General features: G+C 43.8%; 1 long non-coding RNA gene across 7 annotated transcripts in view; it reads left to right on the top strand.

Annotated features, from left to right (window-relative positions):
* The first annotated feature begins 4,162 nt into the window (after positions 1-4,162).
* LOC140458773 (uncharacterized) overlaps positions 4,163-16,770 on the top strand; it is a 32,538-nt gene continuing 19,930 nt past the window's right edge. For 5 of the 7 annotated variants that reach the window (XR_011953684.1, XR_011953682.1, XR_011953683.1 and 2 more), the window contains exons 1-4: positions 4,163-4,226; positions 6,084-6,190; positions 12,511-12,599; positions 15,024-15,131. This is a non-coding gene — a long non-coding RNA (uncharacterized lncRNA). Of the gene's footprint in view, positions 4,227-4,477; positions 4,548-6,083; positions 6,191-12,510; positions 12,600-15,023; positions 15,132-15,398; positions 15,579-16,770 lie in introns of those variants that run through there. The other 2 variants (XR_011953679.1, XR_011953681.1) reach the window with 2 other exon arrangements.

The following is a 16,770-nucleotide window of genomic DNA, read 5'->3' as shown; positions in this document are numbered from 1 at the left end:
AAATGTTTCAGTGAAAGACATTCCAGGAAGCTCACCACCACCTGTCTCAGTTTAATGGGAAATGGGATCAATTTTGTAGCGCCTACTGTCCCAGTGGAAAAGGCCACTGGTTTAAGCCCTTGAACAGGTTATCAGCTGATCTGAGTTTTCAATCTTATTCTTTGACAGATTGCAACATGTTTTGCACAAGGGGGCATGCAGACAGGGCAAACTTCAATTATATTCAACACAAGAAAAGGCAATTCCATTTAAATGAGGCAGATTAATTGAGATCAGGCCTCAGGTGAGGATACAAATCAGTCAAGTTTGGATTTTTCAGAGACCATCAAGATTGTCCATTCAATTACTGAAGTTTGTCTCAGTATTGCTTTCCCAATCAATATATTTCAATGCATTATGACACCTCTGGAAGTGGGACAGTTCCAGGCCTTCTGGCTCAAAGTTGGAGACACTACCACAGAATCACAAGAGCACTGTGTTTTAGGCTGAGTGACTGGTGGGTTAATTTGCCCAATTATTTTACTAATCCGGAAGATGCTGTTACCATCCTAATGCTGGGAAATAAGCAAGGTATTAAGGGGAGCAAAGATGTTACAACAGTCTCTCTGACAAGGGACAAAATATCTTCCATCTGTTGTTTTGTTCATCCTTCGATAGTTTGAAATTTTTAAACTTTCTTGTCTACCATCATCTTTGCAGTTTTGTACATCTTTTCTTTCAATTTGATGTCACTCATAATTCCCTCAGCTATGCACCGCTGTTCATCGTGCATTTCTTTTACAAGTTAATATATATTGTTGAGAATAACAAAATAACTGAATATATTCTTCTGCTTTGACATTCTAACTAGAGTCCCATTCCAGTTTAGCGAACTACTACCTCATCCCCTTGTCACTGCCTTTAAGTTTAGATACGAGTTGAAGAGTCAAATTCCTCACCCTAAAGCTAAATTCTATCATGCTGCATTGCATCTTACCAAAAGGGTCTTTTACTTTGAGCTCATTATTCAATCATATTATCAGGTCTAAAATAGCTGTTCCATGATTGGTTCCAGAGCATCTGTTCTGTAAAATTGCACAGAGCAGTCTACCTCAAACTGCTTCAGAAGGTAGCATAAGCTGAGTGCACAATACTATTTTAACTAACAGTGAACCCTCTGAATTCCAGGATTCTGTTAGATCCCCAAAATTACTCATAGCAAGGAATCCCTACGTTGTGGAAACACGCCCTTTAGCCCAACAAATCCACACCAACCCTGCAAAGAGTATCCCAACCAAACCTATTCCTCAATGTTTACCCCTGATTAATGCGCTGAAACTGTGCATCGCTGGACACTATGGCAATTTAGCATAACCAATTCACCTAACCTGCAGTTCTTTGAATTGTGGGTTTGCAGCCCTGGTTCGCAGTTGCTTCGTGAAGTCTGAATGTTGTTGCCTCTATTAGTCCAACAGCACTGTCACTGACACAGGAGCTGTTCCCCCAGATCGGTTTGTGGCAGTCAGAGATCCTGCTACAACCTGCGCACATGCCAACCCAGTCATCTCAATCAGAAAGAATTAGTACAGCACAGATTAGAAGACAACTTGGATCACATTGTGCTTTTGAAATCGGAGGCCCCTCTTCAACCCATCACAACTGTGCTACCTTTTTTAAAATAGGTATTTGGCTAGATCCCTGCTCTCACAGTAATACAAACAATTTCTTTTTGCAAGTATTTAAATTAATTTTGGAAATTAACAGTGAATCAGCTGTCACTTCCTTTGCAGCTGATCTCAGATCTTCTTTGAAACAGCAAAACCCAATGAGAACATTAAGGCATCCAATGTTTAAAAAAAATCACATGCTCAGTCACTGTAATATGATGAGTTTTGTTTTACATAATTCTTAGCAAAAGTTAATTTGAAGCAAAAAGGAGAACGCGAAGAGAAAGGTGAACCGCCCGTGGGTAACAAAGGCAGTCAAGAGCAGTACCCACAAGGAAAAGAATGACATAGCCGCGGATGACTAAAAAGGGAGAAAACTGATCATGTAATTAAATTGACAAGAAACAAAAATGAATGACAAGAGTTGTACAGGTATATAAAAATTGAGTATCTAACGTCAGCATCGAACCCTTGGAGGTTCTGACTGTGGAATTGATCATGGGTACAGGGAAACAGCAGATAATTTAAACCGATATTTTACATTGATCTTCATGAAGGAGGATACCGTTATCATCCTAAAGGTAGCAAATAAGCAAGTTAATCATGAGTAGAAAAATGTTATAACAGTTTTGTCACAGGGGACAAAGTATTGACCAACTAATAGGACTAATGGCAGACAGGACCTAATGGCCTGGATCAAACACTTTTAGGGCAACTGACTGCAGAGACATTCAAGGCATCAATTGGAATATTCCAGAATCAGGGGATACAGAAAAAATCCAGTGGATTGATGCACCTGTTCAAGAAGGGAAGGGAGACAGAAATCAGGAAACTATAGTTAGTTTAATGTCTGTGTTTGTAATATGGCAGAGTCGAATATTAAAGTAATAAATAGCAGGACATTTAGAAAAGCTTATCATTTAACATTGTAGACTGGGTTTTGTGAAAGAGACACTATGACAAATTTGCAACAGTTCATTTAGGAGATAACAAGCAGGGCTGATAAAGGGCAATCCAATGATGTTCTGTATTTGGGTTTTAAAAAATGCATATGATAAGGTGCTACAGCAAAGTTAATTGCATAATACAGGAGCTCACTGTGTCAGGGGTAACCTATTTGCATGGAGTGAGGATTGGTTAACCACACTGGCTGTTGCTGAGACCTCACTTGGAGTACTGTACACAATGTTAGTTCCCATATTTAATAAGGGATAAACCAGTATTGGAGACAATTCAAAAAAAATTCAGCTAGCCGCTTCAAGGATGAAAAGGTTGACCTATCAAGAATAGCTAAACAGGTTAGGTCATTATTCAATAGAATCTCGACAAACAGATTACATACAGTGTGGAAACAGGCACTTTGGCCCAACAAGTCCACACCGATCTGACGAAGCACAACCCACCCAGATCCATTCCCCAACATTCACCCCTTCACCTAACACTACAGGCAATTTAGCATTGCCAATTCACCTAACCTGCACTTTTTTTGGATTGTGGGAGGATACCGGAGCACCCGGAGGAAACCCACGCAGACAACGTGCAAACTCCACATAGAGAGTCACCTGAGGCAGGAATTAAACCCAGGTCTTTGGCACTGTGAGATATCAGTGCTAACCACTGTGCCACCCACATAATATAAGGGGTGATCTTATGGAAACAAGGTTCTGAGGAGCTTGACAGGGTAGATGTTGACTCGATCTTCTAGCACCAATGAAGTCTCAAACTAAACATTACATAAGGGAACATTCATTTTGTAAAAAATGTAAAGAATTTTTTTCTCTCAGTGAATGGCTAGAATTTTCTAGCCCAAAAAATTGTGAAAGTTAAGTGTGGAAGGGGAATGGATCTGGTTGGGTTAGTCATGAGGGTCAGTGTGACTTGTTGGGCTGAAGGGCCTGTTTCCACACAGTAGGGAATTTATGATTCTGTCTCAAATTATTCTAAAAGAGGCCAGATAGATTTTTGAAATATTGAGCAGTTGAGGGATATGCGGATCAAGCATAAAAGAGGTGTTGAGGTCTGGGTTGGCCCAGCCATGATCTGATAGAATGGGGGAACAAGCCGAAGGGAATGAATGCCCTATTCCTGTTCTGATTCCTTGAGGCTCCATTTCATGCTTTTTTTATCTCCAAAGAAGAGTGTGATACAATGTGCTGAAGATCTCAGATGTTGTGAAAATGGTGTGTTTATGTACTGGTTCAGATGGCATTGATTCATCAATCACAGCTATACAGTCATGAGTAGGAAGGGAATTCCCTCCATGAATAATGGAAATCTACTGCAGAGCTCACACAAAGGGATCCTTCCCCTCAGTGAACTCTCCCATCACATGACCCAACATATCAGCGAAAGCAGGACGCACAGTGCATGCTCCAGCCAACAAAGGGACCAGGGGTGATTGATGTCAGCACCGGACCAATGAAAGGACGGTGGGCGGAACTGGAGGACCAGGGGAGGTTGGTCCTCCAACCAATCAAAGTGAACTAGGGGCAGAACTAGACTAAACCACGTGGTTACCCTCGCGCGCAGCGGAGAGTCGCTGTGATGAATTTTCCGGAAGTTATGGAGCGAAAGGATACGGTAAGGAAAGAAACAAATAAACAGAGGGAAACGGGAGAAAAACTGTATTGCTATGAGGGGAGAGGTTTTACAAGCATGTTGTGCACGTCGGAAAACACAAATTTGAACTTCCCAGTCCCGTGTTTGTAGTAAAAGGGAAATTGCCTCAGCGCGGCTGCAGGCCTGAGTGAGCACCGCCATCTTTATTCGGGGCAACGATTCACTGGACACGTGCGCAGCCGCCATCTTTGTAGGGGGCAAGGTGCAGCCAGGCGCATGTGCAGCCTTTCTCTGGTACAGAGTCATTGGGCAGGATTTACACAGAGTACATTCAAACTCAGAGTAATGAATGTTTATTTCTGGATTTGTTTCGTCATTCATTTAAAGGACTTGCTATTGTAACTGAGTTTGCAGGTCAATCAAAATTGGAGGTATTGTGCATAGGGAAGAAGGTTACCTCAGGTTACAGTGAAATATTGATCAGATATGGATTAATTTAGATTAATGTGAGGTGCTGCATTTTGGAAAAGCAAGTCAAGGCAGGACTTATACTCTAGGGGAAAGTGAAGACTGCAGATGCTGGAGATCAGAGCTCAAAAATGTGTTGCTGGAAAATCACAGCAGGTCAAGCAGCATCTAAAGATCAGGAGAATCGACATTGCGGGCATGAGCCCTTCTTCAGGATTCCTGAAGAATGGCTCATGCCCGAAATGTCGATTATCCCGATCTTTGGATGCTACCTGACCTGCTGTGCTTTTCCAGCAATACGTTTTTCAGCCCAGGACTTATGCACTGAATGGAAAGGCCCTGGAGACGTTTGCAGAACAAAGAGACCTTGGACTGCAGGTTCACAGTACTTCCAAGTCAAGTTGCAGGTAGATAGGATGATGAAGAAGGTGTTCAGTGTATTTTCCTTTATTGGCTAGAGCATTGAATATAGGATGTGGGAGGTCATGTTGCTGTACAGGACATTCATTAGGCCACTTTTGGAATATTGTGTGCAATTCTGGCCTGCCTCCTATCAGAAGGGTGCTGTGAAACTTGAAAGGTTTCAAAAAAGACTTACAAGGATGTTGTTAGGGTTGGAGGATTTGAGCTACAGGATGAGGCATAAAAGGCTGGGGCTGTTTTTCCTGGAGTGCCATAGGCTGAGCGGTGATGTTATGGAGATTTATACAATCATGAGGAGCATGAACAAGGTAAATGAACAAGGTGTTTTCCCTGGAGTAGTGGTGTCCAAAAGTAGAGGACATTGCTTTAGGGTTAACGGGGCAAAAATTCAAAGGGGGCTAAAGAACAACTCTTTCATGCAGTGGGTGGAATGAGCTGCCAGAGGAAGTGGTGGAGGCTAGTACAATTAAAACTTGTTGAAGGCATCTAAATAGACACATGATATGATTAGGAAGCGTTTACAGGGATATGGGCCAAGTGCTGGCAAATGGGAATAGACTAGGTTCGGATACCGGGTTGGCATGGATGAGTTAAACCGAAGGGTCTGTGTCGGTGCAATACGTCTCTATGACTGTGGGATCATAACAGCTTCTACAGCTCTACTTCATCTCTGGGCTCCCTTATGAGCACTTTGTCAATATCTAGCTTGCTCAGTATCAAACAATGGGTGTATTTTTGGTCTGTTTCGTATTTTACGATTACTTTTACAGACATTTTTGTAAGTTAATTTTTCTCTGCCGCCCAGCCCCTGACCATGTGCTGCTTATTAATTTTCTTTCTGGAAAATCTTTGACACTCAAGAATTCTTTTTTCCAATAAGCAAGTGTATTTTCCTTCCATTTCGGACTATCAAATTCTGCACCATTTTCATTCCCTGTAATCTGTTTTGCACTGCCTGAAACATCAACTGTGTTTCTCCTTCCACAGATACCAGTGATTAATGCCAAAGTCCTGTTGCTTGTGGAGAGGGTGATGTTTGACTTTCTTGTACAGCTGCAGTTTGTGTGGTGAAGGTACTCCCACAATGTGGTTAGGTAAGAGATATTACAGAGTATTCATTACAGCAACAGTGATGATTTGAAGGTAATGTCCAAATCAAGAACAGTTTGTAGTTTTATCATCATGCTTATAATTTCACAAAAATATTATTGGGAACTTTAGACATAAGGTCAGAGACTGATGGTATTAGGTCAGGTGACCAAAAGCATTGCCAAATAAGCAGGCTTTGAGGAATGTCTTAAAGGAGGAAAGCAGACCTGTGAGGTTTTGGCTGCGAATTTCAGAAAATGATGCTTTGGCAACTGTAAAAGCAGCCACACAGGTGAAGTAATGAATTAATAGATCATTGGGAGTCTCGAACAGAATGGGTTGTCGAGGTCTTCACGGAGGTCTGATGCGGCAAGCTAGGGATGATCACAATCAGGAATTAAATCAAGGGTCAGAATTTTAAATTGAGGGATGTGGGCCGGATGCTGGCAGGTGGGACGGAATTGGGTTGGAATATCTGGTTGGCATGGACGGGTTGGATTGAAGGGTCTGATTCCATTCTGTACATCTCTGTGGCTCTATGTTGTTGATTATGAATAGGAGCCTTGTGATGGATCAACAAGTTTTGGTACGAGGGAGTACTTGGGCAGCAGAGATTTAGTTTTTCTTAAGATTACAGGGAGATTGAATGTGGGAAGCTGGCCAGGAGTGTGTTTGGATACTGACGTCTGGAGATAACACAAGGTGGATGACAGTATATGAGCTGAGACAAGGGTAGAATCAGCTAGAAATAGTGATCTTGGAGTGGGACTGGGCTGTCACCCTCACCTCACCTCTGGGATTCAGCTGGTTGTCAGGTTGTGAATCAGGGCCGTAACACAATCGGGAGCTGAGTGACCCTGGTGGAGCCTAAAATGAGTGTCACTCAGCTGGCTATTACTGTGCAGATGCTGCTTGATACCCCTTTTGATGACATCTTCCATCACTTTACTGCTGATCGAGTGTGGACTGATAGATGGAAATTGCTTGGGTTGCATTGCCCTGTGTTTTTGTGCTGAACATCCCTGGGCAAGGTTCCACATTGTCGCTAGATGCCAGGGCTGGAGCGGTCCTTAGCTTGGTGGGTGGCAAGTTCTGGAGCTCAAACCATCAGTATTATTGCCAGAATATTGGTAGGGCCCGTAGCCTTTGCACTACTTAACCATTTCTTGATGTTATTCACACTGAATCAAACTGGCTTAAAACTCACATCTGTGATGTTGGAAATCACTGGAGAAGGCTGAGATGGATCATCCCACTTTGCACTTCTGGCTGAAGATTGCTGCAAATGCTGTCATCTTATCTGGTGCGTGGGCGTGTGAGACCCCTTCACCGGTAAGGGTGGGGATATCTGTGATGTTTCCTCCAGTGAGTTGTTTAATTGTCCATCACCGTTCACAACTGGGTGTGGCAGAACTGCAGAGCTCCGATCTGATCTATTGGTTGTGGGATCGTTTAGCTCTGTTGCTTGCTGCTGATGCTGTTTGACATGAAATAGCTTCAGGAAATGGTTTAAGTAGAATCCAAAGAGATCAAACAAATATATCACAGACAAAAGATTAACTGGACCAGAGAATAGGACCCCTTAAAGATTAACGAGGCTGTCTATGGAACCACCAGGGGTGGGAAAGATATGGAAATATTTCACGTCATTTTTACTGGAGAAAGATATGGAAGCTCGAGAGTTTGGAGAAATAAACAGAGAGAACTTGAAAAGTATCCATGTTACAGTGGAGGTGTTACTGGATGTCTTGAATCGCATCAAGTTGAATAAAGCCCTGGGACCTGATCAGATGTATCCCGGAACTTTCTGGAAATCTAGGGAAGTGATTGTTGGGCCTCTCCTGAGGTATTTGTATCATTGATAGCGACAGATGAGGTGCCATTATTTTAAAAAGGTGGTAAGGAGAGGCCATGGAACAAGAAAATAGTGAGCCTGAAGTCAGTGGCAGGCAAGTTGTTGGAAAGGATTCTGAGGGACAGGATATCCATCTATCTGGAAAAGTAAGGAATAATCATTGACTGTTCTCAATGTGGCTTTGTACGTGCACAATAGTGTCTCACTAACTTGACTGAATGTTTTGAAGTGACAAAGAAAATTGATTAAACCAGGCTGTGAACGTTGTTTATATGGACATTCGACAAGGTTCCACAAAGCAGACTGGTTAGCAGGGTTACATAACATGGAATGAAGGGGAACAAGCCATTTGGGTACGAAACTGGCTTGATGGTAGGAGACAGAGGGTGATGATGGAGATTTGCTTTGTGGACTGGAGGACTGTGAGCAGCAGTGTGCTACAAGGATCAATTATTGGGTCCTTATATAAATGACTTGGATGTGAATATATGAGATATGGTTAGTAGCTTTACACAAGACACCAAAATTGGAGGTGTAGTGGACAGCGAAGAAGGTTAGTTCAGAATACAACAGGATCTTGATCAGATGGGCCAGTGGAGCAAGGAATGGCAGATAGAGTTCAATTGAGATAAATGTTAGCTGTTGGATTTTGGAAAGACAAATCAGGGCAGGACCTATACACTTACTGGTAAGGTCCTGGGAAGTGTTGCTGAACAAAGAGACCTTGGAGTGCAGGTTCATAGTTCCTTGAAAGTAGAGTCACAGGTAGGTAAGGGAGTGAATGCAGCGTTTGTTATGCTCTCCGTCATGTTGTTGCTGTACAGGACATTGATTAAGGCTCTTCTGGAATTCTGTTTTCAGTTCCAATCTCCCTGTTCCAGGAATGATGTTGTGAAACTTGAAACATTTCAGAAAATGTTTGCAAGGACTTTGCCAGAGTTGGACAGTTTGAGGGCAGTGCATGTTTGGAGTGAGCTGCCAAGGGAAGGAGAGTACAATTACAACATTTAAAATACAATGATTAAGCCACTTCTCGAATTCTGTTTTCAGTTTGATTTTCCCTGTTCTGGGAAGGATGTTGTGAAACGTGAAAAGGTTCGGACAAGATTTACAAAAACGTTGCCAGGTTTGGAGGATTTGGGCTACAGGGAGAGGCTGAATAGGTTGGGGTTAATTTCCCTGGAGAGTCCAAGACTGAGAGGTGACTTCATGGAGATTTATAAAATCACGAGGGGCATGGATAAGGTGAGCAGACGGGGTTCTTTTTCCTGAGGTTAGATGGGTCCAAAACTGGAGCACATGGTTGAGAGGGCAACGATTAAAAGGAATCTAAGGGCAACGTTTGCAAGCTGAGTGTGGTGTGTGTATGGAATGAGCTGCCAGATGAAGTAGTGGAGGCTGATAAAATCACAACATTTAAAAGGCATCCGATTGGGTACGTGAACAGGAAGGGTTTTGATGGATACAGGCCAATAGCTGGCAAATGGGACTCCAGTAGTTTAGGATTCCTAGTTGGCATGGATGAATTGGACCGAAGTTCTGTTTCTGTGCTGTATATGTCTATGACATTAATAAACTAAGATGCATTCCTCTTTTGTGGAGAGCAAGCTGAAGCACAGATAATTGTCCTTGGAGCTGAGAAGGTGAAGCAGTGATTTTGACCTGGTGCAGATTTGGTTCCAAGGTCTTGAATTTGAGGAGAGAGAGGAATTGTTAACACTGTCATAACTTTTAGTAACTACTTTCAAGTAATTGTCAAATAATACAAAGTGAAAATGTGAACATTATTGTACTCAGTAAGTTCTAAGCATCTGGAACAGTCTGAATGACACAGATTCAGCAGGTATTCTGAAAGAGACTTGGAATTTTAATTTTTAAGGAAAGATTTGGGGGGCTGTGGGCAAATAGGAGGGGATTTGGGACAGATTTGCAGCATCTCCAGAGGGAGAGAGTACAGCCCCAATGGGCTGAATAGCCCCCAGGCCCTGTGCTCTGTGGTACTGCCCCATTCACTGTGAATGATGAAGCTCATCCCAGGGCAGAGAGAGGGATTAGCCCTCCACTCTCATCACAATGGGGCCCGGCTGATTGACGGCAGCTCCAGACCAATGGGAGGAGAGTCTGTGTGGTCCTGCAGCCAATGGGAGTGAATGAGGGGTGTGGCCAGCAAGATGACACAGGTCCATGAGCTGTGCAGGTGCCGTGTCACTGGGTGGGGTTGGGAGAGACAGCAGAGACTGGGACAGAGGCTGTTGGACCTGAATTACAAACTCCCGGTAAATTAAAACCAAAAAACTGTGGAAGATGTAAATCAGAAAAAACAACCAGGAGGTTCTGGAAAAGCTCAGCAGGTCTGGCAGTATCTGTGATGAGAAATCAGAGTTAACATTTCAGATCCGGTGTCCCTTCCTCAGAACTGATACTGAGAGAAAAAAATGTTGGTTTATATGCAGAGGGAAGGGTTTAGGGGAGGATGTAAGGATTAAAGGATAGGTGGGAATAGAGCGAGAAGAAGGGTTGGATAAAGGAGTGGATAACGATCTAGCTGGGGGAGGGCTACTAGCTGTTAGTGGAAACTGTTAGTGGCTAACCATAGGTAGTGTGTAATGACAGGCTGTGAGAACAAGGACTGGTGTGTGGGGTAGGGGGGCTAGGACATGGGGTTGCTAAACTACGGTTAGCCACTAACTGTCTCCGTCGTAAGCTGTTCTCCACAGACATCACTCCATGATTGGAGCTGCAGAGGACAGAGTTGCAGATGGGCGGCACGGTGGCATTGTGGTTAGCACTGCTGCCTCACAGCGCCAGATACCCGGGTTCTATTCCCACCTCAGGCAACTGTCTGTGTCGAGTTTGCACATTCTCTCAGTGTCTGCGTGGGTTTCCTCCGGGTGCTCCGGTTTCCTCCCACAGTCCAAAAATGTACAGGTTGGTGAATTGGCCATGCTAAATTGCCCGTCGTGTTAGATGTAGGGGAATTGGTCTGGTTGGGTTGCTCTTTAGACGGTTTGTCTGATCTAAAAATCTCTTAAATATCCTTCCCAACCCCCTCTATACTCCTCAAAGATGTATCTTAAAGTTGTTCTCTTTAATCAACATTTCCAGCATTCGTGAAGCACTTTAGGAGATTTGTCAGTGTGAAAGGCTCCATACAATGCAGGTCGTTGTTGTTAATGTCTGACATTAGGAGAAACAGGAATGAACACTCTCTCTCTTATACCTGATAAACAGCAGCAAAAGCAGGAAGCACTGAGCATGCTCCAGCCCACAAAGGGCCTCTGGTGATTGATCTCAGTGCAGGACCAATAAAAGGATGGGGACGGGTCTGAAAGACAAGGTAGTGCCGGTTGGTCTGAGTGAATGAGGGGCGTGGCTACACTCAACCACGTGATAAGCCTCTCGATTAGTGGTGCTGGAAGAGCACAGCAGTTCAGGCAGCATCCAAGGAGCAGCAAAATCGACGTTTCGGGCAAAAGCCCTTCATCAGGAATAAAGTGATACCACGTGATAAGCTTCACTGGCAGCACTGTGATGTTGTGATCAAGGCATTGGAAATGTGTGAAGGTGCAGGGCATGGTTAAGGAAAGACATATTGATCAGGAAGAGAAGGAAATTTTAATGGAACGGGCTGAGACGTTTTACAGAACTTAGTGCACATCGGAAAACACAAATTTGAAAATCCCAGGCCTGTGTTTGTGGCAAACGGGAAAATGCTTCAAATGGTGAAAGGTGTGAGTGATCGCCGCCATCTTTATTGGGGGCAGTGATCCACGGGACATGTGTGTGGCTGCCAACTTTGAGAGGGGCAAGCTGTAGGGGGACGCATGCACAGCCTTCCTTGGCAGGGAGTGATAGGGCAGGATTTACACAGTGTCAGAGTCAGGATGTTTTCAATGTCAAAGAGTGTGATGCTAGAAAAGCACAGCAGGTCAGGCAGCAGCCGATTGGTGGGAAGGAAGTTGGAAACGTAGGACAGGTCAAAAGGGCAGTGCCGAGTTGGAAGGCTGGATCTGGGATAAGGTGGGTGGAGTGGAAATGAGGAAACTGGTGAATTCCACATTGATCCCATGTGATTGGAGGATCTGAACACAGATGATGAGGCGTTCTTCATCCAGGCATCAGATGCCTGGGATTTGGCGGTGGAGGTGGCCCAGGACCTGCATATCTTTGGTGGAGCGGGAAGGGAGTTAAAGTCTTTGGGCACAGGCTGTTTGGCTTGTTTAGTGTTTTACTGTTACTTTCACAGACCTTTTGTAAGTTAATTTTCCTCTGCTGCCCAACCCCTGACAATGTGCTGCTCTCTCAACGGACTAAATTTTCCACAGTATCTTTGCCAGTGAATAAATCTTTTTTTCAACAAAAGAGTGCATTTTCCTTCCATTTCTGACCATCAAATTCTGCAACATTCTCACTTCCTGTAATGCATTTAGCACTCCCTGAAATATCAACTATGTGTTTCTCTCTCCACAGACACCAGTGATTAATGCCAAAGCCCCATTGCCTGTGGAGAGGGTGATGTTTGACTTCCTTGTACAGCTGCAGTTGGTGTGGTGACTTGGGTAAGAGATGTTACAGATTATTCACTCAGTGACAGTGAAGAGTTGACAATGTGTGTGCAAATCAACAACGGTTTGTATTTTTATCATTTTTATAATTTCACAGAAATTGAGAATTTCTGACATAAGGCCACAGATGGGGATATTAGGTCAGGTGATCAAAAGTATTGCCAAATAAGCAGGTTTTCAGGAATAGATTAAAGGAGGAAAGCAAGTCTGAGAGGGTCAGGGTGCGAATTCCAGACTTTGTTCCCTTGACCGTGTCGAAACAGCCAGACTGGTGAAGCAATACATAAATGCATCTTTGGGAGTCTGAAAGAAAATGAGTTGTCGAGGTCTCTCAGGTTGTGTGGTTCAGGGAGACAGGGATGTTCACAGCCAGGAATTACATCAAGGGTGAGAATTTTAAATTGTTGCTTGGAAGGAGCCTTTTGATGAATCAACAAGTTTTGGTACAAGTGAGCACTCGGGCAGGAGGGTTTTCGATACTCTTGAGATTATATGTAAGTTGAATGTGGGAGGCTGGCCAGGACTGTGTTTGGATAACGTAGTCTGGAGATAACACAAGGATGGACGAGTATTTCAGTAAATGAGCTGAGACTAGGGTGGAGTTGGGTGATGTCACTGATGTAGAAATAGCAGTTTTGGAGTCGGGCCCCTCCTCATCACTCCCCCTCCCCAATTCACAAATATTGTTCGTTGTCCTGTCTGTCTTTTCTGGTTATGTCCTTCTCTCCAATTCTGCTAAGAACTAATACTTGACCTCAAGGTTGTTGGAAAATCCTGCTCCATCTCCATATTCCCTTTCCTTTCTGAATTCCTCATATGTGGTGTCCATCCAGGATCTATCTTTGTCCCCTCCTGTATCTCACCTACATACTGCCAGGAGGTGACATCGTATCGGTTTCCCATGTACACTGACGATGCCCAGCTCTCTCTCCCTATCATCCCTCTCTATTGCTCCACTGTTACTCATTCATCAAACTGCTTACCACTCGATTGGCTGCAATTTCCTCCACTGAAACACTGCAATGGTTAAACCCATTGCCTTCAGTTGCTATTACAAATTCCCTTCCCTTCCTGCTCAGCCCCTCCCTCTCACTGGGAAATGCCTGAGGCAGAACTTAACAATATTGCTCTCATGTTCTGACCCCAAGGTAACCTTCTGATCAGACATCTACACAATTGCAAACACCTGGAACTCCAATCTCTAAAATGTTGCTTTTCTCCACCTCACCCCAGCTCCATTGCTACTGAAACCCCTTACCCATGTCTGTGTTGCATTAAAGTTGACAAATCTAAAACAGAACCCTTGATTCTGCAACTGACCCAGAATCTGGTTCTAGGTTCCCTCATGATGGGACACATCCTCTCAGTATTTACCCTGACATACCCCTTAATAAGCCTATGTTTCAATAAGATCGCCTCTCATTCTCCCCCAAATCCAATGAGTCCAGTCCCAACTTCTTCAGCCTTTTCTTAAAAGATAGTCCCTGCAAACCAGGGATCATCCCAGTAAATCTTCTCTGAATGCTTCCGATGAAGTGATGTATTTCCTTAAATAAAGGGACCAAAATTTCTCTCATTACTCCATATGTGGTCTCACTCGCATATATAAAGTGGCTCTCAGGTATATACTCCAAACTCTTATACTGCAAATCCCCTGAAATCAGGAATAATATTCCATTCCCCTTCCTGATGACCTGTTGTAACTGTGTGCTAGCTTTCTGTGTTTCCTGCACAGTTACCCCCTGGTCCATTTTGTGTTGCAGATTTCTACAGTTTCCACCATTTAAATAGTCCTCTGTTCTTTTATTACCTCCTCCAAAATGAACAACTTCACATTATCCCAAGTTATGCTCCATTTACCAACTTGTCCACTTCTCCGAATCCATCTCTGTAAACTGTTTATAATCCTTTTGGAATTTTACTGTTCTACATTTTCTAGGAGACTCCCCCCTCATTCTTCTAAACCTTTCCAGGGAGCACCAGGCAGTGGGAAGCATGCTGAGTTGCTGTCTTCAGAGAGACTCTTTGGAATGACTGGGAGGATCTTGCTGCCCTTTGGTCAGAATGGAGACAACTTGCCCATCGAGCTGCATGAGCCTTTCACCCCCCCCCCCCCCCCCCCATGTCTTATTGATGAGGCACAGCGGCAGAACGGAAGGAAAGAAAAGGAAGGAAATCCTGCTCTCCAAATCTCACTGACTCTTGGAACATTCTGTCCCATGTGTCAAAGATCTGCCCTGTTCAGTCACATGAAGTCCCAAGTTGGAAAATCATAGAAACCCACACAGATTTCCCCCTGAACTGACTACTGACCTCCACAAGGGGTAATATGTACAGTCATCCTGGACCAGGAGGAGGGGATGGTGTGAGTTTCTAACCTGAACTGACAGTGACAGATTTTATAAATTTGTATTACAGGATACTACAGGTGGATATTCAGATGGCAATCTCAGTAACTGTAATGCCAAACTCTGATTGAATTACTCCATTCATCAGGACCTCAGGACCTGGATATTTGCACTGTGTGTGAGTATTTTGTTCCAGCTCAATTCCATTTTCTGCATAAAAATTCTCCTTTGAATCAAACCGTCCTGTCAATAGATCTCCCCAAAATCTTAAATATGTGTCCAGTAATCCTTTTATGATGAGTTGATGAGTGCAAGGTTTAACATCCTGTTGTATATGTTTTGTAAGCACTTGTCTCTCAGCTCCCCTCAATTTCCTTTGCTACAACGAGAACACCTCAGTTTCCCCAAACCCCTGATTCCCCAGTGTCTGTTTGCTCTCTATAAGGTACACATCAGGATCGTGTTGGAACATTCTCCACTTGCCTTCATCAGTGCAGCCCTCAACAGTATTAAAGAAAGCGAACATCCTCCAGGACAAAGCACTGTGCCTGAGTGGTGTCCCATCCACCACCTTCAGCATTCCCTCTCTCCACCCCCGATGCACAGTGGCATCACTGTGTAAAAGGTAAAGTCAGCATTGTCCTACCAGACCATAGGGCTGCTCTCTCATTAGGGAGAGATGTCTGGTGGTGGTTTAACCTGAAGGTTACCACAGCCCAGGCAAGGGGAGAGGTTGAGAACAAGAGTCCATCTATTGTAGATGGATATTCTTGATATGTATTAACAACACCCATGTCCCTGCAACTAAAATCCCCCATTCCTTGAACCATCCTGGTAACTCTCCTGTGCCCCCTCTCAGGGACCCTGCCATCCTTCCCAATGTGTGGGCAAACTCTGGTTTGCACAGACCCAGCTGCTCTGTGTTCCTGTGGGTGATGTCATCATCGAGCAACACTTGCACTAAACCTCACTGTCTGTGAGGGTGGGAGACACAAATCCCGAAATCATTTGAGATGTATTTAGTGTGCACTTGCTATGCCATGATAGATGACACTTTTCCACATGTACTGGAAAATAGAGGAGGATAATAGTATGGTGGTAGTTTTCAGTCGTAGTTTTCTTTCTCTCAGATTCGATGGACCACCAGAGCGTTTTTCTGTTCTGTAGACCGCTGAGATGTTTATTATAGGAATATGACAGGCTCCATTGGACATCAGGTCAGAAACGGTGATACTAGAATAGATGACACATGATTGGTCGATTTTCTTGGGAGGAAAGTGAGACGCAGAGATTTAAGAGGAAATTCAGAAGCTCAGCGCAGGAATTGTAAAGGGCAATCATCAAGTGAGAAATAAACATTGGGCATCCTGAAAGCTGGAAATAAAGAAAGGCACATATAGCAGAGCTTTGAGAGACTGGAGGGGATTAGACAGGGGGAGGATAATGAAGCTGGAGGAGATGCAAGTTGGAAAGGATTGTGAGGATGGAGGATGTTACAGAGATAGAGATATTTGTGATAGAGGTTTTTGAATTTTGAGGCTGGAGTGGAATTATAGAGATGAGGAATACTTGTAAGGCTGGATGAGATGGCACTGATAGGGAGAGTTCCAAACATAGAGGAATTTACAGAGGTAACGAGTCATAAAGTTACACAGCATCGACACAGAACATGTGGTCCAACCAGTCCGTGTCGACCATAAATTCGAACTGAACTAATCGCACCTGCCTCCACTTGGTCCAAGTCCATCCTAGCATTCCCTGTTGATATACGGGTCCAAATGTTTTTTTCCTATTAGAATCCCATTCCCCTACCCTTT

The sequence above is a fragment of the Chiloscyllium punctatum genome, chromosome 34, assembly GCF_047496795.1.
Source record: "Chiloscyllium punctatum isolate Juve2018m chromosome 34, sChiPun1.3, whole genome shotgun sequence".
Taxonomy (NCBI): domain Eukaryota; kingdom Metazoa; phylum Chordata; class Chondrichthyes; order Orectolobiformes; family Hemiscylliidae; genus Chiloscyllium; species Chiloscyllium punctatum.
The sequence above is the reverse complement of the archived record's forward strand: the minus strand, read 5'-3'. Positions and strand labels throughout refer to the sequence as shown.